Source organism: Gossypium arboreum, chromosome 8, assembly GCF_025698485.1.
Source record: "Gossypium arboreum isolate Shixiya-1 chromosome 8, ASM2569848v2, whole genome shotgun sequence".
Classification (NCBI taxonomy): domain Eukaryota; kingdom Viridiplantae; phylum Streptophyta; class Magnoliopsida; order Malvales; family Malvaceae; genus Gossypium; species Gossypium arboreum.
Window position 1 is genome coordinate 56,678,850 of NC_069077.1, and position 21,526 is coordinate 56,700,375.

At 34.1% G+C, this 21,526-nt stretch overlaps 1 non-coding gene across 1 annotated transcript; it reads right to left on the bottom strand.

The window, feature by feature from the left end:
• Positions 1-20,856: 20,856 nt before the first annotated feature.
• On the bottom strand, positions 20,857-20,963 carry LOC128279756 (small nucleolar RNA R71). Its single transcript, XR_008269952.1, has one exon. It is a non-coding gene; the product is annotated as a small nucleolar RNA R71 (small nucleolar RNA).
• Positions 20,964-21,526: the final 563 nt, after the last annotated feature.

A 21,526-nucleotide genomic window follows, 5' to 3' on the forward strand; every position in this document is an offset into this window, starting at 1 on the left:
GTCTCAAATTCAAATCTTTCTGTGACATCAAATATTTCAGACTTTTATGATCAGTGAATATGTGACATTTTTCACCAAATAAAAAATGCCGCCAGATTTTCAGTGCAAACACTATGGCTACCAGTTCAAGATCGTGTGTTAGGTAGTTCTTTTCATGTGGCTTTAGCTTTCGAGAAGCATAGGCTACTACGTTACCATCTAGCATCAAAACACAGCCTAAAACATTCAATGATGCATCACTGTAAACTATAAATTCCTTACCTGATTCAGGCTGAACTAACACTGGTGCTTCTGTCAATAAAGCTTTTAATCTGTCAAAACTCTATTGACATTTATCAGTCAACTCAAACTTTACATCTTTTTGTAGCAGACGAGTCATCAGAGAAGCTATCATTGAAAAACATTTTACAAACATCCGATAATAATTAGCAAGTCCCAAAAAACTTCAAACTTCAAACACATTCTTCGGTGGCTTCCAATTAACAATGGCTGAAATTTTATTCTGGCCTACTCTGACACATTCAGCAGATACTATATGCCCAAGAAAACTAACTTCCCATAGCCAAAATTCACATTTTATGAATCTGACGTACAGTTGTTTCTCTCTCAGGGTTTGTAACACTATTCTCAAATGCTTAGCATGCTCATTTTCACCTCGAGAGTAAACCAAAATATCATCTATAAATACCACCACAAACATGTCCAAATACAAGCTAAAAATTCTATTCATCAAATCCATAAACACTACAGGTGCATTTGTCAAGCCGAATGGCATCACAAGAAACTCACAGTATCCATACCTGGTTCTAAAAGCTGTCTTTGGCACATTTGAATCTTTTACCCGTAGTTGATAATAACCAGAACGGACATCAATTTTTGAAAATACAGTGGCACATTTTAACTGGTCAAACAAGCCATCAATACGATGCAATAGGTTCTTGTTCTTTATTATAACTTTGTTGAGCTCTCTGTAATCAATACACAACCTCAACGATCCATCCTTCTTCCTTACAAATAGAATTGGCGTACCCCAAGGTGAGAAATTAGGTCAAGCAAAACCTCTGTCAATCAACTCTTGCAACTGTACTTTCAGCTCTTTTAATTTAGTAGGAGACATTCTATAAGGTTCTATGGATATCGGTGTTGTACTTGAAGCAAGATTTATAAAGAATTCCACTTTTCTTTTTGGTGGTAAACTAGGTAATTCTTCTAGGAATACATCAGGAAATTCACATACTATTGACACTGATTGAATCTTTGATTCAGATAGTTTAGTATCCATCACATACGCAAGATAAGCATCATACCCCTTTCTAACATATTTCTATGCTGATATTGCTGAAATCACATTAGGTAGTCCATCTAGTTTATCAGATTCAACACAAAGCGATTCACCATTCTCACATTTCTTGTATATATTTCTGCTTATAATTTACCACTGCATTATATCAGGTTAACCAATCCATTCCCAAAATTACATCAAATTCATCAAATGGCAACAATATCATGTCAGCCGAAAAGCAATAACATTTTACCATCAACAGACAGTTCTTACAGACTTTATCAACCATAACACATTGACCCAGGGGGTTTGAAACTTTAACCACAAATTCAGTAAATTCAACAAGTAAATTTTTAACAGACACTAGGTTTGTGCATATATATGAATATGTGGAACCAGGATCAATCAATGCAGTAATATCAGTATCAAGTAGAGAAAATGTAACCGTAATGACGTCTGGTGCAGAGGCATCTTCTCTAGCACGAATAGCATATGTCCTTGCAGGTGCTCGTGCCTCAGATCTAAATACTGTATCCTTGGTAGTACCTCGACTACCACTAACATTACCGAGGTGATTTTGTGGTCTGCCTCTCGTAATAGGATTACTAGACTTTGGAGCTAGTTCTATTTCTTTTTCAACTCTTTTGGGACAATCCCTAAGAAAATGGTCAAGTGAACCACATCCGAAACAAGCTCTGCTTCTAGACCAACATTCCCCATTATGAAATTTGTCACAATGTTTACATTTTGGTTTGGGATTACCGACACTACCTACACTGGTCATAGACGGAGACGAAGACCTCCGGTTAGAATGCTGAGAGCCCTGCTCTTTTCCAGAATATACCATAGATTTGGTCACACAATCATAATACTTCTTTAATTTCTTAGAAGCAAATGATTGTGACTTACTCATAGTTCTTTTTCCAGAAACCTGAGCCTCTCTTTCAGCTTCTCTCTTTTCTTTACTCAATTCCTCCGCTTTATGTGCTCGATCTGCGAACACTTCAAATTCCCATAATTCGAGAATTTCAATCAACAATTTGATATCCTCATTTAAACCCTCTTCAAAGTGGTTACACATATCGGCCTCAAATTGGACCCATTCTCAGGCATATTTACTCAGCCGAACAAATTCTTGTTCATATTCAGACACAGTCATATTTCCTTGTTTGAGCACTAGGAATTCTTTCTTTTTCTGATCCATAAATCTTTGACTCACATACTTTTTTCTGAATTCAGCTGGAAGAACTCCCATGTGACATTCTCTGTCGGTACAACTGAAGTTATGGTATTCCACCAGTGATAAGTTGTATCTTTTAGTAGGGATACTGCATATTTCAGACATTTAGTAGGTGTGCGTGATACGTTCATCAAAAACCCGGATAGTATTTTCTAGCCAAAACTCAGCCCTTTTCAGACCATCATCTGCGGTAGCTCTAAATTCTTCCACCCCATGTTTGTCGATTTTACCTATCGGAGGCTTACCAATTCTAACAGGTTCAGCACCCTGTGGTACCTCAGGAATCAGTTGAGGAGCAAGTGAAGAAGGTCGTTGTACAGCAGGGTTTGTTCTTAGATATTGAGTAAACCATTCATTCATCATTTGAAAGAAGGCTTGTTTTGCCTCCTGGCTTCGACCTTCAAACACGGGCCTTTCACTGCCAGACGTAGACACAACTCTTTGAACTGAAGCTGAAGCATTGCTCTCAGCTTTCTTGGATTCAGCTCTAGCTCAGTTAGATGACATTACTATATGAAAAACCCATTTAAAATAATCAGGAGTCATCACACTATCACAATTTATATAATGGCATGTATAGCTAAACTCGTGTTTTCTACATCAGATCTGAGAATCGGATAAACAGAGCTACTACAAAATGTAACACCCCTAACCCGTATCTGTCGTTAAAACAAGGTTACAGAGCATTACCGAAACATTCAGATACATTTATAAATAATTTATGTAAATTACTATTCATTAATCAAAATCATTCATACGTCCCTTGATTAGGCCCTCGAGGCCCAATATGAACACTAGAATCGAGTCGGGACATAATCGAAAACTTTTAGAATTTTTCATAACTTTTCAAATTTTTTCCAAGGTGTAGGGCTCACAAGTCCGTGTGACCCTAGGACACGCCCGTGCTAAAGGTTGTGTTCGACCCCGTGTAACTCTCTAACTTGCACACACGGCCATGCCACATGCTCGTGTGCTAAGCCTTGTGGCTAATTAATTCAATTCAAAAATAGGTGCAGGTTTCACATGGCCAAGACACACGCTCGTATTCTAGACCGTGTAACTCACACGGCTAAGGCACACGCCTGTCTCTCTACTCGTGTGCTCAATTCTGAGAATTCTGTTACTCAAAATTAGGGTGCAAGGGACACACAGCCTAACCACACGCCTATGTTACCAGGCCATGTGTCACACACGGTCTAGGCAAACACCCGTGTGTCCACCCTTGTGGACGAACTGAAGCGATTTCTAGATTAATTTCTCACCCAATATTTCACCCACGACCTCCACTTCAAACACACATCAAATGCCAACAAATTCAAGCATTCAACTTAAGTAAATTTCATCATTCACAAGACATACCACTACTATCATACATGATCACAACCTTAGTTTAACTTAGACATTCACAACATTGATCACATATTCTTAACATAACACATTTGTATATATGCATATCATAATAATCTACTTAGTCATACCAAAATGAACCATTAATAGTCATTCCAATGACTAGATTTCAAAATAACATTTCAAGCCACTATAGGCCAAGTTGTCCTATACATGCCATTATACCAAAATGATTTCACTATATATACCCAAAATAGCTAGTTGATAGTGTGACGATGCTCCAATAATCTTCCAACCTTCATGAGCTTCCGAGCACTATAAATAGGGAAAAATAAATGGAGTAAGCATTACATGTTTAGTAAGTTCGTATAACAGAAACTAAATTTACCAATCATGTTTATTAAAATCTAGGCATACAATGTTATGTTTCCATCCGTTTGGCTAAATTCCCTAATCACATACATTCAATCAAACATGTTAGTCACCAAAATATTCATATCAATCAAGTAACATAGATGAGCTCATCAAGCAATAGTCTTTCAAGTCATTATCATTTCATCTCAAGGTTCTCATGCCATGTTAAGAGTTCTATGTCTGTTGAATCATTGAAATTCTGATAAAGGCTCAAGTAGTACACTCGAGGTGTACGATTCATTAATTCGTCAATTCTCATCGAAGGTACCCCTTAGGGCACTTAACCAAGGAACACACTCTCAAGCTACACGTCGTATAACAGGAATACAAGTCTAGGCTAAATCCTTTATTTAACGTATGCTTAGAGGAGCTCGATTAGGATTACCAGTCCAGGGTAAACCCTAATCACAACGTATGCTCGAGAGGTATTATATCGGGATTACCCGTCTGGGCTAAATGCTTTCTATAAAAAGGTCAATGGGATTATTCGTCCGAGCTAAATCCCATCTGTGACAAATGCAAAACCTTATTAGTTTCAGGAAAGCGCATATACTCATCACAACTCAACATTCAATCGGGACTTAACCCTTTTTCACCATTTCAAGCATGTATCAATTTTCCATCATAACATACAAGAAAAACACATCAATATAAATCACATTACAAATAAACACAACATTCAATTAACATAATTACATGCCCGACTAAGTTAAACGAACTTACCTGACACTTGTTCGGGTTATAAATCTACTAATCCAAAACCTTCTCTTTTTCTCGATCTAACCTCAAATTTGAGTTATCTGAATCTATATAAATAACTTAAATCATCAATTTCATACATTTTATACTCGTTGGGACTCAATTTATGTCCTAGGTAAAATTATCATTTTGCCCCTAACTTTTCCATAAATTCTGATTTTGTCCCTAGGCTCGAAAAATGAAACTTGTGCAAATTACTCCCAATTCCAAGCCTAACCAAAGCCCCATTACAAATTTTACAGCACATGTATTCATAGAATTTTAGAATTTTTCGTCAAAATTTACAACTTTTCATTTTAGTCCCTAACTCATGTTTTCTTCAAAAATCACTTTGTAAAACTTGTTTGTCTATCAATAATCTTTCATTTTCTACCATAAATTTCTAATTTTCAGCATATACATCCTTGACCAATTTTTCATACCTTGATAACTTTTCAAATTAATGCCTCAAATAGAGAGATTAAGTTATCTCGATTTCAAAAATATCAAAATTACTAAAAACGAGACAAGAAAACTTACCCAATTAGGCCTTGAAAGTTTCCCTTCTCTCTCCTAGGGTTTCCATAGAATTTTAAGTTGAAGATGATGAAAATAAGATGATATATTTTCTTTTCATCTTTTAATTAATTTAATTATTTCAAATTCCAATTTAGTCATTGACCTTTTCTAATTTTTCCATGGATGAGTCACCAAGAATTTACATACTTTTCTTTAATGGTCTAATTACCATATAAGGACCTCTAGTTTTGAATCCCATAGCTATTTAATCCTTATAGCTACTTGAATTCAACTTTCACATTTTATGTGATTTAGTCCTTCTCGTAATTAAGCACTAAATCGATAAAATTTTCGTATCATAATTTTCAAACGACATATCTGCCATATTACAGACTATATAATAAAATAAAAATAAACTTTATTTTTGGGTCGGATTTGTGGTCCCGAAACCACTGTTCCGATTTCACTGAAAAATAGGCTGTTACATTATGTATATATCATCTCACACATAACAACACAATCATATAACTTAATTCAAGCATATTAATATACATTTTTAAGTTACGCGAACTTACCTTGAAAATGGTTCATTTTTAAATTTCAACTAATCCGAAACCTTTTGCTTTCCTCGATCTAGTTTTGTTGTTGGTCTTTCCAGATCTATATGGATAAATTTAACTATTAATCCATCACATTTCATATACATTTGCATTCTATTGCATTCTAGGAAAAATTACCATTTTGCCACTATCCTTTTCAAAAAATTTCTATTTCATCCCTAAGCTCGGAAAATGAAATTCATGAAATTTAACCCTCTTTCCAAGCCTAACCAAAATTTATAAACAACATTTACAACACACATTTTTCACAAATTTATAACTTTCCATGGGTTTTTACTATTTTTCATTTTAGTCCCTAAATCAAATTTTCATCAAAAATTGCTTTGTAAAAATTGTTTATCTATGAATAACTTTTCATTTTATACCATAAATTTCTAATTTGCAGCATATTCATCCATGATCCAAATTTCATACCTTGATAACGTTTCAAATTAATCCCCTAAATAAAGAGATTAGACTATCCCAGTTTCAAAAATATAAAAATCATTAAAAAAGGGACTTGATTTCATGTCTTTTCAAGCTTGGTAAGTTGTCTTCCTCTCTCCTAGGGTTTCCATAGAAATTTTTGGGAAGATGATATGAAATTAGATGAATTTTTCTTTTTATTTAATTTTCATCTTTTAATTTTAGTGATTTCCAATTTAGTCCTTTGCCTGTTCTAATTTTTCCATGGATGAGTCATTAAAATATCTATTAACTACTCTTCAATCGTCTAATTACCATATAAGGACCTTAATTTTTGAATTCCATAGCTATTTGATACCTATAGCTACTAGAATCCAACTTTTGCATTTTATACAATTTAGTCCTTTACCTAATTAACCACACAATCGATAAAATTTTCGTATCAAAATTTGCATGTGACCTTCCTATCATGATGCCAACCATAAAATAAAATAAAATAATTTTTATTTTTTAACTCGGATTTATGGTCCCAAAACCACTATTCCGACCTCACCGAAATTGGGTTGTTACAATTACATGTGTATCCATCGATATTTCAAATAAATTCAACGGGCAAAGTTCTGTCATGGCTAATTTGGACTTGAGATGATTTATCATAGAAATGTATATGTTATACGGAAATATGATAAGAAAAGTATGTGTATGAAAGTTATTACATGACGAGCACATCTATATTACTTAAAAAGTATTTAGAAATTCATGACTAACTTGCTTGATTGACTGCATGAGCATTAGGCAATTGGTCAAATTGTTGGAATGCATGTTATTTATATGATTACTTGAATTGAATATAAACAGTAAGTTAAATTCTTGTTATACGAACTTACTAAGCATTAAATGCTTACTTTGTTTTATTTTCCTCTGTTTTATAGTGTTCAGAAGCTCATAAAGGTTGGAATCGGTTGGAGCACCATCATACTATCCTTTAGCTTGTTTTGGTATAAATAGAAAACTTATTTTTGTATAATGGCATTTATAAGCTAACTTGGCCAGTGTTGGCTTTTAAATGGTTTATTGTAATATAGCCATTGGAATGGCTAGTGATGATATGTTTAGTGAACATATATAAATGAGGTTATAATATGGTTAATATATGTATGCTTAATATGGTTAGATTGAATTATGGTAAACAAATATGTTTAACAACAGGTAAGTTTGAATACATGTGATAATATATCATGTACAATGTTAATGTTGGCTTGGTTTTAATGTCTTGAATTGGTTGGTATATGTATGCAAGTATTAATGTAGGTACAAGGAAAATTTTGGGTGAGAAATAAGGCTTGGAAATGGCCTTATTTTTTCCACACGGATGTGCGTTTCAACCATGTGTGACACACAGCCATGTGCACTGGTGTGTGGTTTGGCCATGTGTCCCCTACATCTTAAAATTGAGAAACAGAATGCTTAGAATTGGTCACGCGGGCAAAGACTCGGGTGTGTGTCTCAGCCGTGTGAAACACACGGCCCAAAACATGAGCGTGTGTCTTGGCCGTGTGAATCTTGCACCTATTTTTGAAAATTAAATTATCCATACGGCCTAGCACACGGACATGTGGCTAGCCGTGTGACCCATGTCAGTAGCTACCCTAATTTGAACACAGGCTGGGACACGATCATGTCCCTCACATCGAATGCCCACGGCCTAAGACACGAGTGTGTCACTTGGCCATGTGAGTCACACGGCCTGACCACACGGGCGTGTGTCCCCTGCACCTAAGAAAAATTTTGAAATTTTGTGAATTTTTTTTTTGATTTTTCAGTTTAGTCCCGATTTGATTCTAATGTGTATTTGGGGCCTTGAAGACCCAATTAAGGGACGATAAGATTGATTTCGGATATGAATAGTAAATTATATTAATTTTTTTTTGTAATTGATCTGTAAACTTCGTTAATGCTCCGTAATGTAACGCCCCCACGCCCGAAACCGTCATCGGAGTCAAGCTTGAGGTGTTACTAAACTTATCTTACCTTTTAAACAACTCTAAACCACTTATTTTAATTTTCGGAATAAACTATTTTTCTGCGTCATGGTTGCTTAAAAATTCATTTCTCGAGTTTCAAAACTTGAAATTAAGATCCGTAAATTTTTCCTGAAACTAGACTCATATATATATCTACTAATTGTTTTCTAGAATTTTTTACTTAGCCAATTATTACAGTTTATTAGTTAAAGTTACCCCTGTTTCAGAATTCAACTGCACTGACCTCTACTTACTTCGAACCACTTTTCTCTCTGTAAAAAACTCATATTACTATACCGTTTGTTTCTATTAAAATTAGATTCAATAAGGATTCTAACCATATAAAGTACACCACCTAATTATTTTTTTAAAATTTATGGTGAATTTATAAAGTTGGAACAGGAGATCCAGAAATCGCTCTGGCCCTATTTCACTAAAACTCAGATATCTTATAAAATACAAAACCTTTACCTATTTTGATTATATTATTCACCATCAACCCATGTCTCTACAATTTCTTGTAATTTTTCAAAATCACATTATTTCTGATACTTGAATCCGTTTTTAAGTTACTTTCACATTTTTCATAGTTTTCATGTGATAGTTACTACTTAATCATACATACTATTAAACATGTATATCATCAACCATTCTATTAGCTAATCACTAGCAAGTATTTACACATCATTCATAGATCATATCATATCAAAAGAAACCAAGTTCCTATACATGCCATACACAAAACGAAACGTCTAACTATACCAATGTGATTTCTTCGATAGTGTGATCGGGTCTCCGACGTTTCCTTCGATCCCCGAGTGGCTTGATAAAAACTATAAGAAAAAGAAAATAAAGAGAGTAAGCACTAGGCTTAGTAAGCTTACAAGCAAATAAATTACAACATTCAACATAATGAATAATTATACATAATGTTACCTAGCCTCATAAACTTTCTTTACTTCTCATTTTCTACGTTCTTCTTTACTCACTTACCTTCTTTCTTACCTAACCTTTCACTATTCATAAATATAATCTACCTTCCCTTTTTGCTTATAATTCACTGTAATTTAACATGTACAATGACCCGTTGAACCACTCGGAATACTAAGGATACTAGGGTCGTTCCTGTCTATCAATATCCTACCAATGCCATGTCTTCGACATGGACTTACATGAATTATTCCTGTCTTCAATGCCATATATATATCTAATATGGGCTTACATGGCTCATTCCTGTCTCCAAAGCCATATATCTGATATGGACTTACATGGCTCATTTCATCCTATCCTCGTCCGTCAACCCCAATATCCTAACATTCCTAAGGTTCAAACGGGCTTCCTAATGCTTTTTCTCCGTCACTTACTTCCTCGATTCGACTTTAAGTATTCTCAAAAAATAAGTATATAAATGCTGAAATTGACAATAATAATGTAAAATAAAAGAATATTGCATTTATTTACTGTAAACTTACCTCGATACAAAATGTGACTAAACTTTACAATTTAGTCCTTTACTTTTTCTTTTCCCAGATCTACTCCCAAATTTCACTCTTCTTGATCTATACTAGCAAATTTAACTTATTTAATATTCACATTTATCAAAACAGTCCTTGACCCAAACTTTAGAAAAATTACATTTTTGCCCCTAAACTTTCACATATTTGCACTTTTTCCCCAAGGCTCGTAATTTAAAATTCATCCTATTTTCTTATTTTTTATGACATTCTGATCATTTTTCCCTTCTATGACAACATTAAATTCACACTCTAACATGTACTTATGACTATTAGGTATTTTTACCGATTAAGCCCTTTTACTCGTTTTCACTTAAACCGAGTAGCACAAGTTGTCTAACATAATTTAAAACCTCATATTCTATCATAAAACATCAAAATAAACAATTTTCACCTATGGGTATTTTTCCAAATATGAACCCTAACTTAAATTATTGCTAGCATAAGCTTTATCGAGCTACCGGGACTCCGAAAACTTCAAGAACATTAAAAACGGGGCTTGGAATCACTTACTATGGAGCTTGAAAGCTTGAAACAAACCCTAGCTATGGATAACCCTTGAAATTTCGTGCTAATGAAGAAGATGATGAATTTTGTGTTATTTTTCCCTTTTTATTTCATTTAATATCCAAATGACCAAAATCCCTTCCTTATTAAACTTTAAAAAATTCCATCCATGTCCTATTTTGTCCATGAACTTAGAAATTGGTCAAATTTTTATTTAAACCCTCCTAATTAATATTCCAAAGCAATTTCATACTAAAAACTTCTAGAATGCAAGTTTTGCAAATTATTCGATTTAGTCCCTAATCTCAACTTAAGCACTTTATGCATAGAATTTCATCACGAAATTTTCACACAATCATGCAATCATATCATGAACCTCAAAATAATAATAAAATAAATTTTTCTACCTCGAATTTATGGTTTCAGTAACCATCGTCCGTTTAGGCCCTATTTCGGGATGTGATGTTTTAAAATTGACCCTAGTCGGAAGTGGTTTCGGACTCCTAAAACCGAGGCATAAAATAATTTAATATTCATTTTGATGCCTATGATATGTGTTAATTTGTGTGTGACATTTTGATGATTTGATTTAGGGTCATAAATGTGAATTTCACTAAAAAGGACCTAGTAGTGAACTTTGAAAGTAGGATAGGAAATGTGTGATGACTAATTAAAGCATGCATGCAAAACAATGGTCTTGCATGTCAAATACCCCCCTTTTATAAGTGGTGGCCGGCCATGACAAGGGAGGATGGGCAAAACATGTCATAGACATGTTTTGTTGGTGCAATATGGGAGGAAAAAATTAAACTAAGGTGAGGAATAAAGAATTGAAAAAAAAAAAAAAGGGAGAGAAGGTGTAATCCCCCCATTTCATTGAGTTGAAGGAAATGAAAGAAAAAAAAATTTGTTCATCCTTTCTTTGAACCAAAACTAGGAAGAAAATACAAAGAAGAAAAAGAAATGTGTGTGTTCATCCTTGAACATCTTTTGGCCGAAAATTGAAGGAAAAAGGGAAGAAGGGAGTGAAGCATTCGGCTATCCTAGGTCACCAGTTAAGGTAAGTTTGATGTTTTGCCATGAGATTCATGTATATTTTAGTAGTTAGCTTGAGTTCTAACTAGCCATGGTTCAAATCCTTACTATGTCATGGAGATGATATTCGCTAAGGTGAGATTGTGTTGATATCATTTGCATGCTAAAAGTGAAGCTTTGCAATGGTGCATGTGATGGTGGATTAATGATTATTGAATATTCTTTTAGCAATTTTGAGTGAGAGTTTGATAGATACTATGAGGTTAAACTTCATGACATTGTAAGCTTGTAAGTTGGATGATGAAATTCATGCTTTGTGAAGGTAAATGGTGTAGAAGGAGCATTCGCCATAATGAAGATATATGAGATAGTCATAATCAGCCTTATGATTCGGCTCTTGCATGTATATATATATATGTTTGCACATGATGTATTGGTATGACATATATACTATCTCAAGGCATATAATTACATATGATGGTGTTTCGGTTATGAAGTAAATGATTGATGCGTATTGAGTTACAATATGGAATCGTTAGTTAGTAAAATGTATGTTGTTTTGTGTGGTATTATGTATAATTGGCCTCAACATGGACATGCATATTCGGCCACATGAGGGGAATTGGTGTGCATGCATTCGGTTAGAGGCAAGCATATTGATGCCTATTCTTGGCTTAGAAAATTCAGCTAAGAGGAATATTAACTAATGTGTTGAGTTCGATTCATGATTTCGTACATATGTGACTTTGATGCCTAATGAGTATATATATTGGCTAAGTACCTTGAATTCCTCTTTCGATGCTCAAATGATTAAATCAATTTATTTGTTAAATTAAGCTCAAGAGCAAAGGGAGCTAAATCCGATAAAGGGAAGGAAAAGGTAGTCGAGTAGTCGTCGAAATCGCTCGACCACGTCTGAAGTAAGTCTTCGAGTAATGACCCTACTTGAATTATATTGAAATGATTTGTCATATTATGGCGGACAGCCGAATGTGCGTAGGGACTAAGTTATAAAGTTAATTGAAATCATGCTCTTTGTGTGTGGCTATTGAGCTGAAATTGGAAAGGTTTGATAAATATTTTGTGTTTGAGCCTTAGTAACGAAAATGAAATATGGATGTGTCGTGATTATTGATATATGTATACATGAGCATTTGAATGATACCCGGCTAAGTCCCGAAGGCATTTATGCTAGTGAATATATCCGGCTAAGTCCCAAGGCATTTATGCTAGTGATTATATCCGGCTAAGACCAAGGTATTCGTATGAAGTTGTCATATCCGGCTAAGACCAAGGCATTTGTGCAAGATACCAAATCGGGTTAAGACCAAGGCAATTGTGCTTGTGGTTATATCCGCTAAATTCAAGAAGCTCGATTTGAAGGTGAGCGTTTTGGTGCGGTAATAAATTCAATTAATACGCTCGAAAAACCCATATGATAAGGTATGTTTACATGTGCATCGGAAAAGTCAATTGTTTGAAATAGTGTTCGCTTCGATCGACTAACGAACTTTCGGCTCTTAGATAGGTTGATACCTTGTGTGTGTATATGATTATGAGAATGTGTATTACTAAAGTGATTCATTTAGCTATGTGAATGTAATACTTTAGTCAAAGCTGATTTCATTACTTGAGACTTACTAAGCATTAAAATGCTTACCCGTTGCTTTGGCTCTTTGTTTTATAGATTTTGCTCGTTAGCTATCGGATTCGGGATCATTGAAGTCAAGTCATCCACACTATCAAAGCCCCATTTTGGTACAAATTTTGGTTGAACTTTGAAATGGCATGTATAGGACTACCCTTTTGTTGTAGGTCATGTACCTTTCGGTTTTGTGTAAACTTAGATAGCCATGCGAAAATGGCTTATATACATTTTTAGCATAGTACTATAATCATTTGTATGTTGATCATTATGAGGTATGGAATTGTTTTGAAACGATTAGCCATTGGAATGGTTAATCATGATCACACTTTGTGCTATGTATGCAAAAAGGGCCAATTGAATCATGGAAATTATGAAATAGGTAAAGTCTACCTTAAAGGCAGATGCTGTCAGCAGCAGTGGTTTGGATGTGAAAAATCACTAAAAATAGTAGGAATGGAATAAATTAGTGAATAAATTATGTAAATGAACCTTGATGAATCTACTTTCATATGGAAGAAACGAAACGGTCATATGAGTTGTATATTAAGAGATATTTAGGTTTTCGTGAGACAGGACCAGAACGGTTTCTGGACCCCCTGTTCCGACTTTGGAAATTAATTGTAAATTAACCAGGGATAATTAGGAGTCATGCCATATATGTATAGATTCCTCTTTGAGTCTAGTTTCTATAGAAACAAACGGAATCAGATTGAAGCCCTGTACAGAGAGATATTCAAGTTGTAACGTGCGAAGGTTAGTGTAGTCGACCCTTGTCACATGGGAGACTTTAACTAATAAACTGTACTAATTGGCCAAACCAAAAATTCTAGAAAAAAATATGTAGATGGAAATGTGAGTCTAATTTCAGGGAAAAATTACGAAACTGATTTTCGAGCTTTGAAACTCAAGATATGATTTTTAAAGTGACAGTGATGCAGTAACCAGCTTGTCTGGAAATTTTTAAATGGACTGTGAAAATGATTAAGTCAAGTTTGTGTGCACCTTGTGTTCGACTCCGGTAACGGACTCGGGTACGGGGTGTTACACGGGATGTACAGACCCTATTCTAGCGACAGATAGAGGTTAGGGGTGTTACAACGCTTATGTGTGTCGATGCAACGCAATACAAGTTCTGTTTATTGGTAAGGATAATTTCTACCTTACTGCTACAGTCTACAGTAAGAGTTCCTTAAAACACTTAAATCACGGACACTCCAGTTTTTGGATGAACCATTAGTCTTAGTTGTGGATACACAACAGGTTTGCAGATACAAGCTGCTAGTAAAAATTGTGGATAAACCATTAGTGTTTGTAAGTTAATACATTGCCAGTGGTTGTGACTACACAATTGTTTTGCAGATAAAAGCTTCCAATAATTTGTGGATAAACAACCAGTGTTTGTAGATAAAACTACCAGTATTTCCTCCTTTCAAAGCATCCCACCCCATGCAATGTAGTATGACATGCGAGTATCAATACAATACAAAAATAGTAGACATATTTAACATGTATTTAGATCAACAGTAGCAGTAGACATGTTTGTCATGTATTCGGTTTATCAGTGACAATAAAAGTGTTGCTCATGCAATTAGTATTTCAGTAATACAAGAAATAGTAATAGTTTATCAATGATTTAGTCATAGAAGGCATGTACTTAATCACGTATCATGAACATATAGTAATAAATTAATCAATCAAATCATGGATTCCACATTATTCCTAATATCGGGAACTTAGTTGAAAGAGAAAAAATTCTAAAAAAATAGTTATAGGATCATGTAGTGACTAAATTGACAATTTCTAAAAAATTCTAAGCAAAACTATAAAACAGGGCACATGACCATGTGCAATGCCTTAAGTCCTATGGAGGGATTACATGGCCATGTGGTGACACTATGGCCGTGGGGAACATGTAAAATCAAGCTACAAGAGAGGCACGATCGTGTGGCAAGCATTGTTGACAATTCTAGGCCATGTAAGAATCGAATATCATAGGGTTTCAGGGGGAAATGATTGTGTGTGAGGTCGTATGGTCCACATGCCTATGTGGATAGCTGAGTGACCTTATTTCAAGGCTCGATTTGCCCAAATCACTTGTAAAGAACACACACCTTTCATCGGGGTCTAATAGATATTCCTCATCCTCGATCCTGGTCTGATTCACTAAGATTTTGTCCTTCAATGGAAAATATGCTCGGATTAACAATTGAATCAAGATTTTTCAATATTTACAAGAATCAGGAAGAAATGCAAAAGGTTTATTAATCAGATGAAAAATTAGCGTTGGGACAATAAAATTACAAAATACAAAATTTGATCGTCTAAACAAAGGCACTTACCATTTCTTGGCAAAGTTAGGGATGCAATTGACGGTGATTCGCTAAATCGATAGAAACACAAGTTAATGGGAGATGATTTTATTTAGAAAATAAAATAATTATCAGTAAAAAAGATGTAAATTCGGTGTAAAAGAGAGGAAAGAAAAGAAAAAAGAGAAAAAACAAGGAGAGAGAACCAAAATTCCATTTAGAATTGGAAAGGAAAGAAAACCTAGTTTAATTGGAAGAGGATTTATTAAATAGCTAGGGATTGAAACCCTAGGGGTGGTTTGGCAAATAAACCCATTATTTTGGCTGAAATTAAGAAGGAAAAATAAAGGGACCGGTGGTGGTGATATGGTGGTTCGAACTTGGGCCAACAAGGGGGGATAAGGTGTGTTAATCATTTGGGTTGCTGCCCATTTCTTGCTAAATTTTCAGTTCAAATAGTATTTATTTTGGTATATATTCTACTTTAGTTTGCTAAAAATTAAAGAAAAGAATTGAAAGAGGAGTGGATACAACCTAGGACATCTAAGGAGTGCACTAACTATTTAACCATCAGGTCTAGTCATTTCTTTATTTCAATTAGCCCCTTATATTTTGGGGTGTGACACGGGCTAACAGAGGGCTAATAGAAAGGATTCTGCCAAGGGCTACATTGGACGGATAATCCGTTAGAAGTGGCAGGTTACAATTCATTAAAAACTAGATGTTGATTTCTGTTATCCAGAAGATTGGAATGAGGTAAACCAAAAGCCTAGGACTAGTTTATAAGAGTAAGGATCCAAAATTATGGTGAATATTAGTGGAAGCCAGCTACTGGTAGACAGTGTTTGTGAGGCAAGCTAGTTAAGGTGCAAAGAAATCTAGGATGAGGCGGAATCAGGCCAAGTTCATAGAGATCTCGTATAAAAAAAGGGGTATATATGTCTAAATTATATAAGTTTTTTTAGCACCTTTTTACTTATAATCTATTCAAAATTTGAGTATATGGATAGCTAATTGTGTCATTTTAGTTCATATTAAGACATAGGGTATAATTTTAGTAAAGTGTGTAATTTCATGAAATTAAGTAATAATTTTACATAATTTTGTGTTACATGTTAATTTTTACTCAATTTGTTGTAGTTGGACCATTGAGTTGATAACTGTGGTAGGCAATAAAAGCACACAAGGACATGAAATAAAATCCACTGCATGTGGGCGGAAAAGACAACAAATTGGACCTAGAAATGATTGATTAAACCTAGTTGAAATTTGGTTTCTGAGAAGGGCGAGTTTGTTAGCTAGTTAGGTTGTCAAAACCGTCCAACAATTGGGAGAAGAGCCTAATTTGAGTAAGGCATGAAGAGCAACCAAAATTATCTTTGAATATTTGTATTGAAGGTCCTTACATGTGTGAAAAAATCAGAAATCCTCCCCCAACTAAACATTTTAAAACCGTCCAACCATTTGCATGATTCATGCATAAAATCAAGCATGAATCAAGTAACCACTCATCCTTCTCTCCACAATATATGGCCAACCAAGCAAGGGAGAAATCCAAGGGATCTCAATGCTATTTTTAGCAAACTCCCAAGCTATTCCTCTAGTATAAATATCACCCCTCATGTCTCATTTCAAGATCTCATCCAACAATTCCTCATCTATCATATCTCTCACATTCTCTCATTTTTCTTTTCTCCCTAAGCTCTCCATTTCTCTAGCTAGCATTTTTCTTGGAAAAAAACTCTGTTGGCCAGCCACCTTGAAGAGAAATTTGTAAAAGAGCAACAACGAGAATTGGAGGAAGTGGAACGACGGAAATGTGCAAGTGTACACAATTACAACAAGTAATAAAGTGACAAGTAAATGTCGAGTTATCGTACCCACAGAGACTGTGAAAAGAATTATTTATGAATGATATTTAAAACACTTTGGTGAAGAAAAATATTATGTTTGAAGAGGGTGATTAAAAACTAAGATTTTAAAATAAGTAAACTAAATAAATAAATCTCAAATGCACGATTTCAAAATATGATTTTAATCAAGATGACATAATTGTTTTAGATTAATTACATTTCTTAACTTAGAACTATTAAACTCGTGTTTATATTGTTATGAATAAATTCACAAAAATTCGGTAATTTGCTAGCTTATGAACATACTGACCTACCAAAATCCATTATTCTCTTGACTATATCCCTATGTCAATTCAACTGATTAAACAAATCTTAATAGGAAAAAATGTTATTGCACATACATACTTATTAAATCGAAATAATCTCTTATACATATCCCTATGTCAATTCAAACAATTAATTAAATCTAATAAGCACATAAAAGACTATGTGAGGTAACAAGGTATCCCTACCTTGAAACAGTTTAATCACAATAATCTTGCAAGTTATGCAAGGCAAATGTATCATCAAATACCGTTGCTTATTTAACCCTCAACTACCTTGGACGATTAAACATGCACTGATTAAGTACTGTGTCCATTAATTAAATTTCAATCCATTTAAATAATGAATTCATTAGCTACCTCACAATTTTAATGCAAGAATAACTTAGTCGTGATTTTACTTAATCAAGCATCTTACCTAGGCCTATAACAACATAAACACAATTTTAACATTAGCAAACGAAATGCAATCAACCTAACACGAATTAAATTCAAGCTAAATTTATTAAATTAACCGTTCCAACAACATAAATATCCATAGATATGTTCATCATAACAACAACAAAAATTAAAGAGATAGGGAACAAGAATCAAATCCAGTGTTTTTCCAAGGCTTGACTAGTTTGCTCCGTTCTTCCTTCTCTGTTGTCCTCGTCGACCAAGGTTGCTATGAACACTCCAAATGGCTGATGAATGCCCCTTTTCCAAGAGGAGAAATCGACAAGAGAGCAATGGAATTTGGAATGGAAAAGAAGAGAGAAAATGGAGAGAAGAGAGAAAAGATGAGAATGCTTGAGATGTGTTTCAAATGACCAGCCTAAGGGGGTTTTTATAGCTAAAGAGGGCTGCTAAAAATAGCTAAAATTATCAGACAAAGAGCCCTCCCTTGGCCGGCCACACATGTGGCAAGGTTGATAGTTTCAACTTTGCTAATTTAGGTTTGGGGCAAATCTATAAAGCCACCAATTGTGGAAGGGTTTGTTTACAACTTGAACAAGTCTTCAAGAGCCTCTTTGCAAGCTAAATAATCAGCCAATAAGCTGATTTGGGTCAACATATGGATGGTTTTGGGCTGTCCACTTCTTGGTCGGTTCGGCTCAACTAGAGCACTTTTTCATAATTAATTCATAATAATTTATTTAATCCAAATTAAATTGTATATGAAATAAAATTAATTATATCATGAATTAATATACATAATTTGGACCGTCTTAGGCTGAAAATTTATTTTGTCTCGATGCTTCAAAAATCGCTTCTCGATTTTGTGCTTCTAGCAGTGTCTGTCGAGCAAATTTTCGCCATTTGTGCAAATCTGTCGAAAATGATCAAAAATAATCAAAATTTATTATAAAATTAATTAAAATTCAACGTTTTCATAATTTAAGTATAATTTAATTAATTTATAATAATTGTATATTTTTCGACAAGAATTTTATCGCATAAATTTGAGTTAAAAAGGGCATGAAAAAGTGTGTATATTTTTGTGTTTCCAGGAAGCCACTGCGATTAGTTTTCGGAAATATCGAATTCATCATGAGTTTCTTCTTCCTTACTCTTTACTTTGTTCTTAGTTATTCAAACATGTTTGCAAATTGTTTAAATTTTTTTCCATTAATGATGACTTAAATTTGTATTAGCTAGAATAATTGTAATGAATTGATTTAATTTTATTTTATTTATGTTTTTGATGTTTTGTGCCTCATTCATTCATGCTTCCAATTAAAATCATTCATGTTATTCATACATTAAAATATGTTTGGATGCATTAGAATTAGTTGATCAATCCTAGTCAGATGGCAATTAATGGAAATGATAATTGGAAGGTGCATTCTTAATTTAGATCCTAATCCGATTAAATAAAAGGTTCATAATAACTCTAGAGAGCGCTATTACCTTGCATAAATTTAGGTTTATGTGATTAAATTGTTTCAAACCTAATCCATCCATGTTACTTCACATAAATTCTAAGGAATCCTTAGTAAAATATGGACATAGAAATATACATGTTTTTCTAAGTATAATATTTCGAAAGAACTTATATTAAATTCCAAGTTAATGAAATATCAAATTGCCATGGAATTTTTCCGGAACATTGTTAAACATGATGAAGAATGAATTGAGACAAGTATTGTAATTGTTCTAGCTTATTCATTTTTTTGTTGTTAAAACTTGTGATATTGCTGCTAAAACCATTTTATTGCATTTAGGTTAATTCATTTGCATTTAGTTAATTAATTTAACTTTATCCATAATTTCAAAATCTTGTGTTTCCTTAACCAATTTGTAAATTCTAAATTTTACAATTATTGATTAACAAATACAGTCCCTGTGGAGATGATAACTTTTTTACTTACTTATTACTTGATTACGACTGTATACACTTTAAAATTTTGTCGCGAACCAAGTTTTTGGTACCGTTTCCGAGGACTATTAATTTAATCACTATTTATGAAATTTTTTCTTGCATTTTGGATTATTTTTTCTTCTTTAATTATTTTTTTGTGATTTTCTTTTCAGGTTTTTCTAAGCATAGATCAAATCATCGATTTACTCCCTATAGACCCTGAAATCGAGTGGACAATTAGACGAATGAGACGAAAAAGACTAGCCCAAAAACAAGCTGCAGAAACGAACCTTGAAAATCAAAATAGAGTTCAAGGGAATAAAACTGCCAATGCTTGTAATCCAATCCTTATTGCTGATGATAGGGATCGAGCCAAAAGGCATACGCTATGCCACTTTTTAATTATTTAAATTCGGGGATTAGGACACCGGAGATCGAGGTGCCACAATTTGAATTGAAGCTTGTAATGTTCTAGATGCTTTAAATAGTGGGTCAGTTTAATGGAATGCCCATAGACAATCCATATTTTCACCTTCGATTGTTCATGGAGCTGAGTGATTCTGTTAAGATAGCTGGTGTAATTGAATATGCATTGAGGTTGAATTTGTTTCCATATTTGTAGCAAGATAAAGCACGAGTATGGCTTAATTCATTGTCACCTAGCTCAATTTCTACATGGCAAGAGCTAGCCAAACACCTTTTTGGTAAATAATTTCCCACCTTGAAAAAATGCTAAGTTGCGGAATGAGATCACCACTTTCCAGTAAATGGATGACGAAACCTTATATAAGGCATGAGAAACATTCAAAGAGTTACTTCACAAGTGCTCTCACCATGGGATTCCACATTGTATCTAGTTGGAGACATTTTATAATGGTTTCAACGCACACACAAGGTTGATAGTAGATGTTTCTATGAATGGTGCTCTCCTTTCTAAGTCTTATAATGAGTCGTATGAAATCATCGAGAGAATAGCCAATAATAACTATCAATGGCCAACAAGTCGAGCAGCTTCAAGAAGACGAGTAACGGGAGTGTATGAAGTAGATGCCCTCACTTCACTCTTAGTTCAAGTATTTCTATCTCTTCAATGTTGAAATAGTTTACTACTAATGGTTGTTTTAATAATGTTGTAGCTCAAACACCGAGTCAATTCGACAATATTTCCTATGTATATTATAAGGACAGACTTTTGTTTGATAATTGTCTATCAAATCCCAAGTCTGTTTATTATGTAGGAAATCAACATCACAATATAAGTGGACAAAGACCACAGTCCAACTTCTACAACTCTTCATGGTGAAATAATCCAAACTTTTCCTAGAGTAACCAAGGAAGTGGACCGAACACCACCTACATACAGCATAAGTCAAATCAACCTCAAGGGTTCAATCAACAAGTTTA